The sequence below is a fragment of the Falco peregrinus genome, chromosome 7, assembly GCF_023634155.1.
Source record: "Falco peregrinus isolate bFalPer1 chromosome 7, bFalPer1.pri, whole genome shotgun sequence".
Taxonomy (NCBI): Eukaryota; Metazoa; Chordata; class Aves; order Falconiformes; family Falconidae; genus Falco; species Falco peregrinus.
Window position 1 is genome coordinate 72,602,408 of NC_073727.1, and position 17,185 is coordinate 72,619,592.

Genomic DNA, 17,185 nt, shown 5'->3' on the forward strand with positions numbered 1-17,185 from the left:
AGAGGCTTTCTGAAGTTGAGCAGCTGAAAAGTGAGCCACTGACACCAGTGACTGCTGTTGATGTTTCTAGCCCTGATGCTGGCCTCAGGAGGACTGTGAGAGGACCCTGGGTGGGTTCCCTGGCTGCAAACTACCACTAGCTATTGCGAATAATCTCTGGTGAGTGATACAGCCTCCAATCCAGGTCAGTTTTTATGTAGGGGATATCTTAGCATAGGCTTGCTTCTTGTTAGATGAAAATTAGTTTGGTTTTCCCTGGGAAGGAGGGGTGGTTTGGCTTTTGTTCTCCTAGGAAGTCTTTATTCCCGGCTGTGAACAATACTGGATATAGGTAGACACAGAGATAAATAACGGTGGATGTTAATCTTTTCCTCCCTCCCTCTTCGCTTGTTTTGATCACTTACTCTGTAAACTCGGGGCAGGGACTCTTCCCCACTATATGCATGCAGAGTGGACCTCCGAGATTTAGGAGATGGGAGGACAGTATAGAAGTGCTGCACCCCTGTGGAGTCATTTTGATAATGATCCAGGGAGATACAAGGTAAGACTGGGTGCAGTCCTGGTAGCTCTCCAGAGAGGCTCATCATGAGGTCGTAAGTAAGAAAAGGTCTTGAAGGTGATTAGGTCCATTCCCTAACCTTAGGCATGTTAGAAGAAGGGTTCGCCGGAATCAAGAAGATGCTCAATATGAGTTATGCATCTTGCTCACCTTTATTAGTTTCTAACACTACTTATATAGAACCGATACACATGCATATTCGTAAAGCAGAAATATAATTGGTTAGTAGTCTCTAAACGCGCGCAGTTCTCACACCCCTAATTATCATGACTAAAATAAGCATTCTATCCATGTAGCTGTGTTGCTGTGCTTCAGCCTTGTAGTTTGTTACTCCCTATTTTCCCATACCGGTCCCTATCGGTCTTGGCCCTGCACCTGCTTTCCCAGCAGCTGTAGCTTGTTACAGCCACGGCCTGTTGGCACAACATAATTACTCAGTCTCAGGATTCAAGAATAGTTCAAGGCTACCTTTCTTGTTAACTTCAGCACAATTCTGATTACAGGCCTATTCTAATACCAGGCCTGGATTGTGCAGATCTTCAGAGATTCTAAGGCCATGCTTCTGCAGCCATTCTTCTACATAGGCACAGTGGGGTTTTCTTGAGCATTACCAAAGATCTGAAACTATTCCTGCTGTGCAAGGTTAGCAGCCAAAATGAACATCCCCTATCACCATGTGTATAGGCCGAGACTGTGACAGCCAGCCAAGGCCTCATGTTAATGTCCAAAGTAGGTCGTGGTGGCATCCTGGAAAAGAAGAATAGTTCTCACTTTGAGCAGAGGCTTCTGACTCTGAGGGCATGGCTGTTCATGGGGCTGCCATTGTTCAAAGAAAGAAGCCCGATGTAAACTTTTGAAAATAAATTGTGTTAAAAACAATGCCCTGGTTGGTCTCATTAATTTCTTGAACCCATTGCCTCCCTCAAAAGTATTTTAACCAAAGAAATACCAATAATTAGACACAATTAAATATACTAAGTGTCTACTTATGACTTCAGCATGAAAGCAATATTTTAATATATTTGGGGTTGCTTCCAAAAGTATTTTTTTCATGCTGCTGAGGTGACATTTCTCCAGACTCTTCTTTTATGAACAAATGCATTTGTGTTTACAGTCCTGTCTTTTGGTTTTATGGTTTTTCTTTAAGCCTTACACCTACTTCAATGACACCTAACACTTCTCCTGTGCCTCTGGTACAGTATTCAGTCTGTAATCTTAGTTTCAACTTCCTGCTCATGTAATTCTTTTGTATTTATAACATTTTCAGGCTGTAGTCTGCTAAAACCTGTGCACTTGTCTGCTGTGATCTTTGTTTTCAATCCTGTGACATTTTTGCTTAGTACTTGAACAGTCTCACTAACAATTATTAGGGTTTATTGCATTTATTGGTTTATTTGAAAAGTTGTAGGTGGATACCATGATTATGCTGTTATCTGAAACTACGTACTAGCCTCTCACATCAATATCCATCCTACTCAGATGCAGTGTGCTGTGACGTGATGTGGATTGTGTTGACTGCTTCCCTGAGTAGAAGACTAGTACATCCATGACTGTGAGCAGCTACTTTTATGAAAATATTGGAATTATGAGGCTGAGTCCTTGGCTTTTTGTCTGTCAATATTTCTCTCATAGAACTCCATTTTAAATGAGGCGAGTTCCTCTTTTTTGAGTCCTATTACATTCCTTTTTCAGTGATTTCTGTGGTAAAAGATTCTGTTTCTGTACTTGATCTCATTTTGTGGTTTGGCTATATCAATGTCTAGTAGCTGTACTGTTATTATTTGATAACTTTAAATATCAAATTTTTATTGAATCAAATTCAGAGGAATTCTATATTCTTGTAATCTTCTTTTTCATATTTAAAAGAAAGAAATGTGTATCATTGGACTTGTAGCTGGTTTTATTTTATTGTTGGAGTAAGCTCATGCACTGAATTTTTCTAAAATTGAAAGCAGTAGCAACATATATCCAACCTCAGGTTTTTCTTGTGTTTTCAAACAGAAACCAGAAGTGGGATTTTTGAACTCTGAAAAACCGACTGAAGACCTCCAAATATACAAAAATTGGCAATTCATTTGAATTTTGTGGTAGTGCAAGGCAAATAGTTTGTGTTTAGTGTCATTATCTCCTACAATGTGATGAAGGTGAAGACTCAAAGGAGTTGCTTTCTCTCCTGTTTCAGGTTGTCTGTTAAAGTGAGTATCTTAAGGTCTACTTCATTTCAGCTGGATGATCCCAGATTTTCTGAACCTCCAGGTCATGTTAGCCTTGTAATGTTCCTTCCTTAAGGCCCCCTTGTTGCCACATATTTCATTAAAACACAGCAAGGACCAAAAACTTCTTAGCAGTTGCTGTGGCTCGTTCACTGCTGCCTCCAGCCTCCATGTGGGAACAGCTGCTGTGGGATGTCCCTGGACCCTTTCATCTCTGGGCTGGCTTCTCTGTGTCAGGATGAAACAGCTGGAACTCAGCAATGCCAAGTTACTGCTGTTTAATGAGTTACCACATCACTTCAACCACAGAATTAAGATGTTTGTTGTCTTACTTCCTGTTGGAAATGAGAAATTAAGTACATCAGCCTACATCTTTGCAGATCGAAGATAGCACGCTTTGCTTTTGCTGGGGATGGAGAGCTTTTAGCTACTGCTCCTGCATAAGGACTTGTCCAGCTGGAGGGACCGCTTCAGTGTCTGAGCCCTTAAATATATTTTAAAAAGAACTAAATTAGCTTGGTGTATACCAGGGACACTTATCCTTGCTAACAGCTCTCCTTGGCACCAGAAGCTCTTCTAGGCATATAGATGAGAGTGCCTCTGTTCTCATAATTATAGTATTGCTACCAACATGCTATAATTAGACAAGTTAAAAATTGTCTGAGCTTCCACTTATTGCTGAAACGCGCTAAATTCCGGATGCAGTTGTCGTTGAGAAAAACACTTTGAAGCTTTAGCTACAGCATAGGCAGTCTTTTCACTCCCCCCTCACCTTTCACTTGAAAGGAGCATTTTGTGTGGACTTAACATGCATGGATGGTCTTTGTAAACAGCTCTTCTTGTCTTTTTGTTACATACCAGGAGAAGCACTAGAGGCTCAATGGAGTGTATTTTTAAAAGTAATTCCTTTATGCCACCCACCATCCTTAGCTGTCACGGTTTTGTTATTTTGTCACAGAAGTTTCTCACTGAATATGTTTATTTTCTCTGTTGGGGGCTGCGTAGAACATCCTCTGAAACTCGGGAAGAATAATCAGTTCACTCCTTTGTTCTGTGCAAGGTGTCCATGCTCCTCATCCTTTACCTTTTGCGCATAGTGGGGTGTGAGCTGTGCAGAGCGTGGACAAGAGGTTCTAGCTTTGAACTGCTGCCTAATTCAATAAACTGTCAGCTTCAATGTGTCTTGGTTTTTTCAACCTACTTTTATGAGGGGGGGAAAAAGGTATCACCAACGCCTATTTGCTTTTTGCTATAACCACTCCCCCTCATATCAATTTGACAATGTAGTTGCCTTGTTACATCCCTTGTACGGATCATTGATCGTGTCGCTTTTTATAGCCATTGCATTTTTGCTCAACCCTGCAGTGAGAGCGCTGATGGCAGAGGAAAGGCAGCTCAGAGCTGAGACTTCTGGTCCCGTTCTCACGAGCATAGTAGCAGGGGATTTATCATCAGAGGCTCTCATCAGAAATCCCCATTCTTCACATAGTTTCTTATTTGTCTCCTAGCTCTTGGCAGGCTTTCTGCTTCTACCCACATGGTCAAGGCTTGTCTAATAATGGCAACAGCGTGAAGCCCATTAAGATCAGAACTGCAGACTAACTGAGCCTAACTCCCCCTTTTGACAGCGGAGAGTTCTCTTCTTTAAAGGAAAATGGGAAAGTGGCTTTTAGTTAAGAATGGCTGGCTGGTTTCTGACACTGAAGCAGTAACGCATGTTGGCCCTGCGAATGTCTGGATGCTAGGGCAGGCTGCTGCGGCGTGTCTTGTCCTCCTCAGCTGTGTCTGCACTGTGCCGGCTGCAGGGAGGTCCTGCCCCACTGGTGAGGAGCTCCCGTGGGCCACAACCTGCAGGCAGGATTATTAACTGTCCCTCCTGCTTTCAACAGATCGCTTTTTACGGTTGGATCCTGTGTTTTATTTCAAGATATGGTGCTTGCCTTTCCTCTGCCCTTTCCTCAACCCTAGCCTCTGCCAGAATGACTTAAAAGCTGCAGTCATCTGATTTCATTCAGAGCATCCCCAGTGCCCAGGCTTTAAAGAATGATTGTCACCAGGGGTGGCAGGATGGGCCACACAGGCACTGAAAGGCTTTGAACTCTGCTCTGTGTATGTTACCACCACAGACTAGCTCCTGTGTTTAATATATACACTAATCAGTGCTTCTTACTGAACCATTACGCTCTACAATACATGGTGTGTATTTTGTCATGAATCAACTATGGAAGCTTACACTCCCCAAATGAATTATGTGCATAATATTAGCTTTATAAAATATGCATCCCTACTTCATGATCTCAGTACGGCATCCTGCACCTGATAGCACGCACACAGCAGTACTAACAGACTGACTCCTGTTCTTACCTCTGCCGTCAAGAGTGGTTCCAAAGAACGTTTATGAGTATGGTGATAGGTGTTTTATATATATAAATATATATATATATTAAAAAATATATATATATATATAAAATATATATGTGCCAGCAACCTGTCTGGGTAGGGTGCAGTAAAATTTCCTTCTCTGGAGAATTTTAAAACCCACCTGGATGCGATCCTGTGCGACCTGCTCTGGGTGAACCTGCTTTAGCAGGGGGGTTGTACTAGATGATCTCCAGAGGTCCCTTCCAACCCTGACCGTTCTGTGATTCTGTGATCTGTTGTCCAGATCCTGTTTTAGCTTGAACAGGGGGCAAAGTCTTCTAGGAAAATGAAGCTTGGCTATTTAAATTCAGTTTTCTCCTGATGGACTGTATGCGTCCAATTTTCATTCCTGGTAAATCCCAGGATGCATCAAGCAGATCAAAGGTCAGTATGATGGGTCCCTTCCCTTAAAAACTAACAACTTCCATGGACATCCTGGTAACTGAAAGACTGAGGAGCTGGAATAAGCGACTGTAGGCTTATAGCTGTGGAGTAGCTCCCTGCAATATCTTGGCCTGTCTGATCTCCCTGAGTTTCTCTTCTGCTTCCCACTGAGCCCTTTCTCCCCAAGAAGATGGGGTCTTCTTTGGAGAGCCTTACACTTATTCCCATCAACAGTGCCTGTGACATCTTTTTTCAGGTGCCACGGTCAGCTTAGCCTGACTGCTGCCAAAGGCCTGGTTTGCTACTTCACCCATCACTTGATGCAGCTGCTTGTTGCAGATGTCCCTTCATTGCTGCTCACCTGATCTCAGGGCTGAACCTTGGCTGGTATCTAACCCAGCACAAGCAAGGAAGATTTGCAGAAAGCTACACCAACATGAGGGAATCAGACTTGTCCCAGGCTGTTCTCTGGCACTGAGGATGCCTGTGCCCACACTCTCAGACTCATTGTAGAGTGACCACCTGAAGCAGGGTGTCCACATGCAGCCTCTCCGTTGAGTTTGTGCTAATCCCCGGATCACGCCCGGGAACTCCAGAACTTGGCAGGGAGATGGCCAGAAGGCATTGCTATTCTTATTTAAGCATGGATGCCTGAGCTCCAGTGCCTGGCTACATTTCTTGGCATGCTTAATTAAATGAATAGGTGTGGTCCATATGGCTGTGTGACCAATCAACAAGCCCCTGCTGTGAAAAAGGCTCAGAGGAGGTAGGCAAGGATGGTGCGTGGTCACGAAGCTCAGGAAAGAACATAGGAAGTGACCACAGCTGTTGTAAAGGAAGCTGAACTTAACACTACAGGGACCGGAGGGTGACTGCTGTGTGCAGGCTACGGTATCGGTTGAGTGGGTCATCTGGTTGTGTAATTGGCCTGCCCTAAAATAATCTGTAGAAATTATCTTCCTGAGTCAGGCAGACCGCAATGGGGGAAATGTATAAGCCCAACATGAAATATAAAAGTCAAAGAACCAGCAAAATTAACTGTGAAGACGGCAATGGCTTTGAGCTGGCTTCAACCTACTTATTTCTTCCTGGCGACTAGAGATGCTCAGCATCATGATGGTGAGCATGTAGAGAATGGTAATAGGATGTGTTTGAATTGTGATTCAGTCGTGTATTGAAATTGCTATATTGTGCTTGTATTGTGATTTCAGTGTATTGCTGTATCCATGAGTTAAACCATAGTCCTGTGTAATATTAAATACCTTTAAATAAGTAATTTAGTATTAAACATTAAACCCTGCTTATATGTGATATCAGAAAAAATCTGTTCAGAGACGCTCTGGCAGATTGCATGAACATTGGTGTAGGTGTAAGGGAGACTGTGGGAATGAGAGCTGGGAGCGGGAGGAAGACAGAACCACCCCTTCCTGCTTGAGTGAGTGCTTGTGCTAGATTAAGGGGTCATGGAACTATGGTGTCAGTTGTTACTGCAGACACAGGTGTAGGTGCTGCATGCTTACTGCAATTTTTTCCTGCTGTTGGTCTCCTTCACTAGAAAGTACCTAGGATCAGACCTCTCATTTCCACACTTGTTTCAAGCAGACTTGAAAATATTGACTTTATCCTGCTTTCATTGCTTGCAGTCTCTCAAAAACAGACACTTAACACATTTTCTGATTTTATTCTTTTCTATTCTTCTCTCCCCTTCTCTGGTTTATTTCCCTGCATTAGCTTCTCTTTCTTTGGCTGAGTTTGCAAGGAGGAAGAAAACCATGCTGTCAGATCTTGTACAACTAGAATGGAAAGAAAGCACCTCTACAATGGCATGTTTTGACTAGACCTCTCTCACTTCAATTGTGTTTTCTATTTGTCAGTGAAGCCCTAGAGCGAATTAATGCCATGACTGGCCCCTGCAAATTGCGGTATGTCCACAGGTGCTGGGAGTGATGGCTCCTCTTTCCAGGGTCTCAGGAATGTCCCTGAGGCTTGTTAGGATGCGCAGGGTAAGAGTCCCCAAAGTCACACAGCTACGAAAAACTGCCATCTATGTGAAAGCTGTTCAGTCCTATGTACTCTGGGAAATTCACATACAGTTGCTGAAATACCACAGAGCCAGCTCCGTAGGTAATATAATATAAAGGAAACATCTCAGTCAAAAGAGTGAAATATTTTTTGCAACTTCAAAGAAACATATATTCAGAAAGGAGGGAAACTTAACATGATGCAGGTTTGCTCTGTTTAAAAAAGAGCAGGGCCAAGAGGGAAAGACCTGGTTTACATTCACACAGAACCAGGGCCCAGCTTCTTGTTAAACTTACATTGCTATTGATTTCAACAGCAGCATGAATGAGCCTTGCATTGATTTAGATAACAACTAAAAATTGGATTTCATGTGGTAAACTGTTCTTGGATCACGACTAATTACATCACTTTGGGTAAAAGCTATTAAACCCCCTATATTTATCATGTTACCCTTTTAAGTGCCGTTTTCATAGAGTCATAAAATGGTTTGGGTTGGAAGGGACCTTAAAAACCATCTAGTTCCAACCCCCCTGCCATGGGCAGGGACACCTTCCACTAGAGCAGGTTGCTCAAAGCCCCATCCAACCTGGCCTTGAACACTTCCAGGAATGGGGCAGCCACAGCTTCTGTGGGCAACCTGCTCCAGTGTCTCACCACCCTCACAGTGAAGAATTTCTTCCTAATATTTAATCTAAACCTACTCGCTTTCTGTTTAAGGCCATTACCGTTTGTCCTGTCACTACACGCCCTTGTAGGCCTTCTCCAGCTCTTATCTGAAAAACACCTCTTGTGAAGGGAAAATTCTGTATTCAGTTTGGTTTTATCTATTGGACAACACTTCTGCATTCTGTAAAAAATGTAAGTAGAGGGGTGCAATTACCGGCACGGGCAGTGATGGCTGGAGAGCAGGGCCACCCTGGCTCTGCAGGTCAGCGCTCACTAGCTGGATCGCGGCGCTGGCAGTGGCATTCCCGGTGTGGTGTCCGCTCGGAGGGCGGCCGCCGCGTCTCAGGTGCAGGAGTTTGGCCCAGCCCTTGCCGGGAAGCTTGTGTTTTGTTTTCCACAGCCTTAGTCAGCGCTGCCTCTTGGCTTCTTGCCTCAGGATGTGCTGTTGCGGGCCACTCCCTGAGGTACTTCAAGGCATGTTTTTTGCCAGCAAGGCCAGGAGATTTTGTTTAAATCCAACGGCAAGCTGGGCTTGGCTTGGTTCAAGCTCCCTCCTTTCCTGGCAGTGCCTGGGAGGGTGCCCAGGGGGGGTGCCCGAGGGGCAGCTTGAGCTGCTGAGAACAGCCCAGATGGATGTTACAGCAGATCTGTGGGGACTAATAATTTGTGTCATGCCCTCTTTACATTGCTTTAGCCTTAGCTGAGGTGCAAACGTGCCCTGCCCTGCAGCAAGCAGTACCAGCAAGTACAGCAAGCGTCGGTCTGGGGTGTGTGGCGGAGGCAGGAAAGCAGTGTAGGGTTCCCAGAACGTGCAGGAGGGGTGAAGTTCTGAACGTGGTTTTGCAAAGGAAAATAAGGACTGGAAAGGAGCTATCTTATGAGGCTTCTGCTGCAAACCACAGAACTTAAGGAAGGAAATCAATTGGCATTATTTGGAGCCCCCACCTCTGCTGAGCACAGTGTTTGTACAGTAGGTATCATTAGCAGAAGCTTGGGTTGGCGAAAGAGCTACAAGTCTCTTCTTGTGTTTTAACAGTCCAGATTTTATTAAAAATTAAATTAAGTCATTTTAATTCCAGCAGCCAGTGCTAGATGTGGCTGTCCTGGTGCCACACCTGGCACAACGTCGCAGCCCGCATCAATTGCTCTTACCTGTTGGGAAGGGTAGTGGGCTAAACAGAAGTTTGTGACCCAAATTGCCTCCATCCTGGTCTAGTATTTAATCACTTTGTCTCACCCATTTGCAGCGAAGTTTTGTGTTGGTAACATGAACCTCTGTTTGGGATTTTCTACTCACACTGACTGTCCCACTGACCAATATCTCCTCCAGGCTGTCAGCCTCTACTCTTCTAACCATGGCTATCGAGTGCAACCTTGCAGCCCAGCATGGGGGTGCTTGGGCCTTGTCCACTGGAGGAACAGAGAAGTCTCTTTCTTCATGCTGTATTTGTGTGGTCATGTTGTCATCTTAAATTAAGAACAGACTGATCCCTGTGGTCAGAAGCAAAGTTCCTGCATCAGGCCAGGATTCGTCTCAGATATATCCAGATCATAAAAGCATTCAGCCACTGCATGCACAATTTTTTCAACACCATTATCAGCATTGCTGGCCTCTCTCTGCAAGTACTTTCAGAACATGCTCTTTTTCTAAAAATATGTACTTCCTTCCTGTGCCTCCCTCCTTTTTACATTATATAGTATCACTAAAATCACAGATATACATGGTGTTGGCTGTTCATTTTAGTTAGCTGAGAAAAAGAATCAAAAAAGAAGCTCAGAAAGTAAAACTGAAAGCTGATAGAAATTATGCAGAACACTAGAAAGAAAAAGAAGTGGTTATCTTAAGGACAAAGCTGAGGAGCAGAAAGAAATCAGATAAGGTTTGAAGAGACGGTAACAAGGAAGTATTAGATGTCATCATCAAAAAGATGTCAAATAGATTATGACATTTTGAACAGGTTAACTGAACTGTAAAACTGTAAAGAATACAGCCGTTCACATCAAATCTATTTTGACATTCTCTTTTTGAAATACCAGTGGCAAACCCCAGAACTGTAAATATTTTAGAACAGCAATAGAAGCTGTAAGCTTAAATTTCTTGGAAACGTTTGCTAGTGCCAGCAGTCCAGCCAGCTGAAGACAGAGTCCCCAGCTTCACAAAGCACCCAAATCTTCCTCCTCCCCAAAAAAGGCAAAAGACCAGAAGGAAACAATGCCTGCAACTTTCACTGCTTCTGCTCAGCTCTCCGGCTGGTCATGGTGCAAAGGGCAAATGGTGGGAGAGCCACCGAGCGTGGCGGGAAATGCAGCGCCCTGCACTCGGAGCCCAGCAGCAGCTCATCAAATAGCCATCATCATCACTGATCCCCAGCAACCTTTTTGTAGGGTGGTAATCAGCAGCTTAGCTGTTTTCCAGCCCACATGACTGCATACCGCCTGCTGAAATTATCTTCAGCAATTTGAACGGAATTTGGTATCTTTCTGCATGTCACAGGTGCCAGGAGCGCTAGAGAGGCGTGTTCATGCCACTTCGGGACTGCAGCTCCCAGCTGATGGGGTGTAGGTCACACCCTCCTCCCTCTGCTTCTATCTTTTCTTTTGCGTCTTAGGGCAAGGTGGTTAATACTTTTGCAATGGTTTCAGATCACAAAATTGCTCTCAAGGTCCAAAATATGGCCCCAGCCTTATTAGGGGCTGCATGCTTCCAGTCAGCAGAGACTCCTGCATATAAGTGCCACCTAGTACTTAAGGAAGTGTATGTGCAGGCAATTGGACATAAGTGCCTTGACAGCTTCCCAGGTGACAGTTGGCCTCCATTACCTAACTGTTCGCTGTCAGCCTGCAGGATGAGCATGTAAAACCTGTTAGCTGCAGGGATTTAAATAAAAAACCTTCTCTTACAACTGTCACAGGCTGAGAAGGCAAGGCAGGACTCGCCCTGGATGCTATGAGCAGGGCAGGCAGCTGCCACAGGAGCAAGCCTGCCTCAGATGCACTTACTCTCAAACTCCTGGAACCTGCCTGCCCTGGTCTCACTTTGCTCTTTCACCTCTTCCCAGGACCATAAGCAGAAAGGCTACACACTTCACCTGAATTTTACTTACACCACTGGGAAACCTGGAGCCAGTTGTCAGGTGCTCAATTACTGTGCTTCAGTTGATAAACAGTAACACATTAATCATGGTAATTTACCCTCAGCAAACCACTGTAAGAAAACAGATGAAATTCTTTTTCCAGCTCTGTTTGGGCAGTTCCACGCCTTCCAGGAGCTTAAGTGAGGGGAGCATCTGGCCCCTAATCTCCTGGGAGAGTCACAGTTGCTGATCAGAGCTCCTCCTCCCAAATCCTCTGAGCTCTCGGGCAGTTTTCCTGTTGCAAATTGCCCTGAAAAGTATTTAAAAAAGAAAAAGAAAAATGGAAAAAAAAAAAAAGATCTGTTGAGGCAAGCTTGGCTGAATGTTTCATTGTTCCTTTGTTTCTGAACACATCGGAGCTGATTTACTTCTGCTGCTGTCCACTTAGAGAGGAACAACTGTTTTAAAATAAAAAAAACCACAAACCACCTCTGGAAACACGAGGGAAAACAATTGGGATTTGAACATGAATAGCCATAAGCCCAAAGAGGACCATGTCAGACAAAGAAGAAAAAATAAACAGATTTTTTCCTGCTATATATAAAGCAAACTGTATATTTTTAAACCCATAAGAACAAATACCCTTTGTTTCAATGCATGTTTGAAAATGGTGGCATTGGTAGCAGGGAGAAACAGTTTTAAAGCCTTGCTGGGGGAAGATGGCAACAGTGCTTCCCATCTGTGTCAGTGAACCATTCGCTAACACTGGCAAACAGCCAGGCCCCTCCACTGCATGGCTGGGGTGCGCTTGCATTTCTCCCAAAAGCCATGTTTCCCCCTTTCCCCTCTAAGCTGTCAAGTTTAGTGTTTGCTCTGAGGTCACTGAACAAGCCTGTTAGACAAGCACAAGGTATTGTTAACACTGAAATATCCCTAAGCTGGTCTGACTTTTTTATAATATTATCAAGGATGTTAGCACATCTCTTGCCATTTCTTGCCAGACAGCAACTGCAGAAGCCAAACATATGATGATAGCTAAAATATATTTTCAGGGTCCATGGAGGGCTTTACTGAAAGTACAAGAATGTTTACATGCTCCTTTGCTTGGTTTCTTACTCTTCCTTCCAGGATCCACAAAACGTCTAGCTTGCTGCAAGCGGTGATTTTGGTTTTGCTATGAAAACAGCATGATTGAATAGTTTTCAACAGACCTTAAATTGTTTGCTAATCTTAAGTACCAAAAGTTGAGAATAATTTAAGAGAAACCACTTAAAGCACTTTGTGACCTAATTACGCTTTTGCATCCTCTGGCAGTGGAAAAAGGCTTTAAAATGTGGATACACTGCAAGCTATTTTATCTTGCCAGAAAGATGTATGTAAGTACATGTGTCAGTAGGGCAATAACCCCTGTTTTCTGTTGCAGTATTTTGCAATTATATGCCATTCTCTCATACCTCCTGCAAAAACGACAGTTAAGGAGACAGTCTAAATTCAGCAAAGTCACCTACCGTACCTTCTAGATTTTGTAAAGGATAAGCTTTTATCAAAATTAAGCTTTCTGTGACTTTTGCTTTACTGTCCTTTTTCCTGTAAAGTGCATAATTCAAACACAGCATTCGAAAGGGGAAAATGCTCCTCAGAAACAGCTTTCTCTCTCTACCCATTTGATGCTAATATCTGCTGTAGCGGAAAGGGCTGGGCAGCAGGCAAGCATGCTGTACTTGCGGTCTGCCTTCCTCTTACAAAAATGTTAAAATTTTTCCCAAAATATATTCAGTATTTGCAAAGGACTTTAAGGATGTTGCCTCTTTATATTTAAACAAACCCTGAGTGCAGGTGTAGGTTATATAACATTACCGGTGAATGGGTAAGCAGATGAGAACAACAAAAGATAATCTGTTTACCCATTCCAATTGCAAAACCCGCCTGCTGGATGACTTTCTGCTGTCTCTTATTGTTGGTGCAATACTGAGGTAACCTCAGTGCTGTAACTCCACAGCTATAACAATACAGGTGAGAGAACCAACATTTGGCTGCCTGCCTCACTTCGATATTAAATGCTCTGGACATCCATTACCATCAGGCAATGGTTTGCACAGATGGCTCTGCAGAGTCTTCACATAACACATCTCCGCCTTGAGGTGCGATCTCTTTCAGACAAATGCCATATGACTGGCAGAAGTTAAGAACCATGAAGTCAGTAGCATTGGGAACATGCCTTGCACTGGAAATCCATGTGAAGGAAAAGGGGATGTGTGTTTTTGTGCTTAGATCAGGCGGGTTTCTCCAAGTCCTGCAAATGGTCTAGCAAAAGGGCACCAAGCTGGAAGTTTAAAGCAAGCATCAGTAGGAGGGAGGATATGAGGGCATCGCTCATCACGAAGTGGGCATATCTGGAAATACGTATGCTCTGCTCTGAATCAACTAAATTGTTGATGTGACTACCTGTCTGTCATCTGACAGAGGTAAAGGTCCCACAAAACAATCATGAATACAATCAGGTTTGTTGGTACTAATCTGAGGAAGTATGAGAACTTCTATTAAAACTCCTTTGTCTTCTGTCCTGTCTCCTCCCCTCTGTGCTCCTTCCTCTCTCTCTGTTCCTCCTTTCATCAGTCTTTCCATTTCAAGCCTTCAGAGGAAGGAAGATCTGCTTTTCTACTGCCAGCTGCAGCCTTACCTCTGGCTGCGGGTTGGTACCAGAGGTAAAAGGTGTGAACTGCTCACAGCCCTACAGCTTTCCAAAGGTGCTGGGTTTCTGCATGGGTCCTGGGTACACCCAGAAACAGAGAAGTGGGGAGACAGGGAGGAGGAACACCCACAGTATCTGCCTTCTGAACATCAGGACATGCTTCTTACAACCTGTCCAAACTTCCCTACGCAGTATTTAGGGCACCATCACCCTTTGTGCCAACCGTGAGACGTCATCTTCTGCTCTTTTAACCTCTCGGTTCGTGTGTGTCTTTGCCGCAGCTCAGTCATTGACCATGGGACTACATTGGAAACGCACACGAAACTGAACGATCATTCATTTTGTTCTAGTGGACAGACCAACTTGGTTTACATTGCTGTGGGTATCTTGTACAGGTCATTGGATTAGGAAGAAGTAGTAGATGAGGCCTTCTTCAGATAAATGGAAGAAGCCTCATGTGATCAAAGTGATTTGGAGTAGTCAGCATGGATTTATGAAGGGGAAATTGTGCTTAACCAACCTCATAGCTTTCTATGATGAGATGAGTGGCTTGGTGGATGAATGGATCTTTTTTTTTACACTAGCTAGGCTTTGAGCAGTGTCTCTCGTAACATGCTCATAGACAAGCAGAGAAGTATGGGCTCAATAAGTGGACAGTGAAGTGAACTGAAAACTGGCTAAATTGCCAGGCTCAAAGGGTCGTGATAGGGTGGTGAAAGGCACAAAGTCCATCTGGGGGCCTGTCACTAGGGGTGTACCCTGAAGCTGATACTAAGGGCAAAATTACTTAACATCTTCTTTAATAACTTGGATGACGGGACAGAGTGCTCCCTCAGCAAATTTGCTGATGAAACAAAACTGGGAGGAGTGGCTGATGCACCAGATAGTTGTACTGCCATTCACAGGGACCTGGACAGGCTGGAGAAACGGGCAGAGAGGAATCTCACGAAGTTCAGTAAAGAAAAGAGACAAAGTCCTGCACCTGGGGAGGAATAACCTCATGCTCCAGTACAGACTGGGGGTCAACCAGCTGCAAAGCAGCTTGGCAGAAAAAGGCCCTGGTGGACAAGCTGACCACGAGCCAGCAATACTCCCTCATGGCAAAGGAGCCTAATGGTATCCTGGGCTGCATTAGGCAAAGTGTTGCCAGCAGGTCGAGGGAAGTCACCCTTCCCCTCTGCTCAGCACTGGTAAGGCTGCACCTGGAGCTGTGTCCAGTACTGGGCTCCCCTGCACAAGAAAGGTATAGACTTACTGGAGGGGGTCCCATGAAGTGTCTGGGAGATCGTTAAGGGACAGGAGCAACTGTCATATGAGGAGAGGCAGAGAGAGCTGGGACTGTGCAGACTGGAGAAGAGAAAGCTCAGGGGGAATCTTGTCAGCGGGTATAAATATCTGATGGGTGAGTGTGAAGGCAGAGCCTCTTCTCAGTGGTGCCCACTGACAGGATGAGAGGCAATGGGCACAAACTGAAACACAGGAAGTTCCAGCTGAAAAAAGAAAACACTTTTTTACTGTGAGGGTTAATTAAACAGTGGCACAGGTTGCCTGGAGAGATTCCGGAGCCTCCATCTTTGGAGATATTCAAAAGCCATTGGGACATGGTCCTGGGTGGACTGTTCTAGGTGACCCTGCCTTGAGAAGGGGGGTTGGACTAAATCTCCAGAGGTCCCTTCCAACCTCAACTGTTATGTGCTTCTTTTCTGTAATTTCTAAATTGCTATGTATTTGAATTGCACTTTATCAGGAAAGCAAATGTGTTCCTGCTCACACTGCAGGGGACAGGCAGTGATAGTAGACCCTCTCCATGCCCAAGAACATCTGTTTACTATTTAAGACACAAAGTCTAGATGTAGATTTTCAGATATTTTACAAAAGACTTGGACTTGAAAACAGTGCGTGAAACCAACATTTTTTATATGAGACTCAAATGCTGCTTGATTTTCAGAAGGTTGAATCATGCATTTCTGAAGCTTTGCCATTGCCTGGAGCTGCAGTACTTGACCAGCCTCCTCATCTGTGAAGGGCTCCTTGGGTCCTGTACAGTATGTACAGTACCATCAAGTACTGCTGGATGTAACCACAAAGGCATAACATTCCTCTAGTGCTGTAGAGATTCTGGTGGCAAAACTGAGAAAAGATGTGAGTACATGAAAGTTAGATGCCATTATGCCTAATTTATAGCTGTAGCTTGTTCTCGCCAGTGTAAGTTGGTGTGAGGTACTTATGCTACATCTGTACTGGTAAATGAAACAGTTCAAGGGGGCCAACTCACCTTGAGGCCAGCGTGACTCGTGTCCATACAGGTAAACTCTCTCCCCCTCTGAGCAGTGTGGCCGCATCCTGCCTGCCTGCGTGACTCAGGCCATGCCTGCAGAGTGCAGGTCAGCTCAGGCTAGGACTATGCAGGGAATCGGCTAACCATATGTTTTCTGTGCATATGTGGCCATCCAGGACTGTTTGCTTTCCTAGGACTGTTTATGAGCCCCAAATTCTTATTCTACCTCATGGGTAGGGATAGGTATCTCCATGGTTCCAAGCAACCAGGACTTCCATCAAAGGGGTTTGTTAATGTTAACAGGTTGTTAGAGCAGTGCTGCCCAAGATGTGGGCTGTACCCATTAATCAAGTTATAAGACATGATTGGGAAGGTAGTTGTGGCATGAAAAAGAGCACCTAGAGGTTGATTGAGTAGTTAGGAAGAAGGGTATGAATGACTGAGTTCACCTAGAGCAGGAGTGTGGAGCAAAACTTGAAAATGCTGCTGTGTTGCAAAGTCAATGGGAAACAGTGAGGTTTTCCTTACATCCCGCTTAGTCAAGGTTGTTAGAAAGGTAGTCCCATGAGAGCCCTGAGTCCCATCAGGAGACAAAGCATCTACTTGTTCTGTGTGACTGTTGAGAGGGCTGGGCAGGCTTCACTCCTCTGTCAAGGAACACGGCAACGTGGCTGCAGCTGATCTATCTGTCTTCTGTGCAATGCTGTTGTGTTTGGAGGGTTCACCCTGAAAACTGAAGACTTCGATTCATTTGTGTGCTCAGCTACTAACAATGACCCTGCAGGAGGAGCCACCAGGCATGGTCAAGGCTCCCACCAGAGGAGGGCATGTGTAGGCCTGGTGATTGGGAGTTTACTTGCTAGGGGAGAGGTCTGA